Genomic DNA, 3,399 nt, shown 5'->3' on the forward strand with positions numbered 1-3,399 from the left:
GTTACCCCACCACACTCCCTGAGTAAGGTGGGTGTTTGCAGTACTAAAGGACAAAATAAAAGTTTAATGATAATCAGCACCCTTTGCAATAATCTTAAGACAAGATTATCTTAAGATAAGAATAGCTTTGGGACAAAGATGAACTTATAAAATGTATGGAGTAATTAAGTGCAATATTTAATTAAAATTAGGCAACCCTCATGAATAAAAAGAGACAAGTGGATGTGTGTACCTCCTAATAAATGCACAACACAACTACATAATAATATTGACAAAACAGTGAATATACATTGACCTAAGACTCTGGATAAACCATCAGTTTATAGGCAGTACTGTGGCTGGGACATGTTAAATGACACATGGCCATGCAATCATTCGATCTTAGCTTGATCTGTACTGTCCAATGGAGTAGTAATTTGTGGCTAATCAACAATTGAAAAATGTCTACTACAATATTTTAAATGTTATTTAATTTTACTGTAAATTGTATTTAATTTTAATTTATTTAAAAAGACATATATGCCCGGGACAAATACAGTGGTCCATTTAGACTTTTAAAACACTTCATCAACTAACCATCAAAGATACAGAGTAAAGGGCCCCATAGAGAGATTTTAAAATTCATGAACAAAGTATAAGGTATAAATGTTATTTAGATCCAATGACATGATCTATGCTATGTTCTCCACCACTTGTCTGTCAGTTTGTCACAGTATGAAAGCTAGTCTAATGTTATGATATTAGAAGCTCTGACACCAGCATTTTGAACACTGCAAGGGTCACCCATATTGGACATGTTTCAATGGAGTTTTCAGACTAAGACAGACTCAAAAGAAAACTCTGGCAATCTATTTCTGGGGGGGGGAAATGAACAGAGGAAGCCTATGAATCGTACTGGGGCACTGTCTGATATTTTGATGGAATATTAGCCCCTTTACTTGAAGGCAATTAAAATACAACCATGGAGGAGCTGACTCCTCAGAGCTTCCTCATCAATGATGATGCCTCATTAATTAGCTTCCTATTATGACATGGATGAAATGTTTTCAGAACCTACATTTTATTATTTGGCATGATTCAAAATGAAAAGAAACAGCTACACACAGCCATTAATAATTAAAGTGTGGAATGTACAAAATATGAATCTAGGAAAATTGGAAGTCATTGTGGCAGTTACGTAATCTCCTGTCAACTTGTGAAGGGGTGGAGTCTAGCCTGTCAATCAGGTCACAGCTTGATGACCTCATTTGGAAGTATGAAAAAGATAAATAGCTCACTGGAGGCCAGATACACACAGACACTCTGCTCATCTTCCCGTTAACAAGCCACATTGAGACCCCTGGTGGAACCAGAGCTTTGGAGCTGGAGGAGCCACATGGAGACTCACCACCACTGCATCCACAAGACTTTCCACCTACTGGCCTATGATCTTTCTGAATTCAGCATCATTGCAAGTGTTGTGTGAATCTGAAAAGGAATTTACAGACTGGTATCTGACATATCGGCTAATATTGGACGTATGGACTTGATGAGGACTGGGCTGGGATGTTTTCTTAATATACAATTACTGTTTTATAGAAAGCTCTTTTCTTATACATATATGAATGTCTATGGATTTGTTTTTCTAGCAAAGCCAGACTAACACAGTCAGCAAAAATGAAATGGGTTACAAAGAGCTATCATAGGCCTCAGTGAGCTGAAATGGACTTGAATTTTCCATTTTGAATCCCACAAACATATGGTCTACTATGGTGGGAAAGACAAATTGATGAGAAATGCATTACATAGAACATCAAAAAGAACATTTCAACATCTATCCAGAAGTACAATTTTGTCAGGGATAGGATAATATCCACATGCATAGAACGGAAATTTTTTAAAATTTATACACCAACTACTATAATCAAGTAATTGAAGATTTTAACCACATGTCACCATCTGAAATAGATCAAATATGCGACTGGCATTCATTGATAATTGTTAGTGATTGGAATGTGATTTTGGAATCTAGGAAGAAGCAGTAGCTAGAAAATATGGCCTTTGTTATAGAAATGATGCTTGAGATCACATGATAATAGTTTGCAAGGAAAAGTTCATATTGTGTTAGACAGGGTTCTCTAAAGAAACAAAACCAAAAAAAAAAAAAGAAACAAAACCAGAGCATTTATGATTATATATGTAGCCAATATAGCAATATAATATATATATTTTATATATATACATAAGGATAGGTTTATACAGCAAGAGGAATATAAGGGCTAATTAGTTTGTACAGTAGTACAGTGAGCTCAGTTCAACTCAATTTCGAGGATCAGTTAACAAAGTGGTCATTCAATTCTGCAGGCTACAGGTCCAAGGTCAAGGAAGCAGACATCGGAATCTGCCCTCAGGCAAGACAGGCAGAGTCAGTCCACAGGTAGAGCCAACCCACAGGCAGCAGACAGCAGGGTGGGGCAGCAACTGTTAGTTGAGTGGGACATAGTGAAACAAGCCCCAAGGGGGTCTTGAGCTCCAGGACTGAGGCAGAGAACTAATTCAAGCAGCAGCACACTGGTTGCAAGCAACAGCAGCTGGTCTAATGACCAGGGAGAAAGAGAGAAGGGGGCCGACCTTGAAAAGCCATCTATCTTGTTGCCTTCCAATCAAGCTGCGACCTGATTAAACTCCGCCCACATGTTCCTATGGAAGCCTAGCGGCACAATAAACCTAACTAGTCATTGAAAATATTTCTTTTTTAAAACATGAAGGTGACTATACACATCAACCTTAGCAGCTGAAACCTATAGGAATCAAATTGACAACACTGATTGAGCTGGATGATGGACAAGCTCAATATGATCAGTCAGAATAGTCCAAGTGTAGAATTCAGAACAGACCAATTGCTCATATGCAACTTCTACTGAGAGTTGGAAAAATGGAAACAAATCCACGAGCCAAAGAGTACAACCCTGAGTACATCCCACTTGAATTTAAGGATCATCTTAAGAACAACACTTATGCACGAATATCCAGTGACTGAAAAGCCAAACAAGTTGTCTTATAACATCAAGGACATCATACATGAAGGAAACAAATTATTTATAATGAAATGTATAAAGATCTTGTATTAGAAACCAAAAGGTAAGAATATACCCTGTATTTCTTAACCTGAAAGAACTGAAGAAAATTACATGCCTAACACGAGTTGTAGTATTTAACATTTCTACGGGTAAAATATTGAGGACATAGGATGCAGCAAAAGAAGATGCAAGGAATACACAGAGCTACAGTATCTGAAGAAACTGGTCTATGGTCAACAATTTCAGGAGTTAGCACATGGTCACAAACTGATGGTATTGAGGAATAAATCAAAGCTGTACTGAGAAAACTGTGGGAAAAAATCCCCACAAAGACAGAACT

Source organism: Echinops telfairi, unplaced genomic scaffold (assembly GCF_000313985.2).
Source record: "Echinops telfairi isolate 266 unplaced genomic scaffold, ASM31398v2 ScPeMD7_23;HRSCAF=83, whole genome shotgun sequence".
Classification (NCBI taxonomy): domain Eukaryota; kingdom Metazoa; phylum Chordata; class Mammalia; order Afrosoricida; family Tenrecidae; genus Echinops; species Echinops telfairi.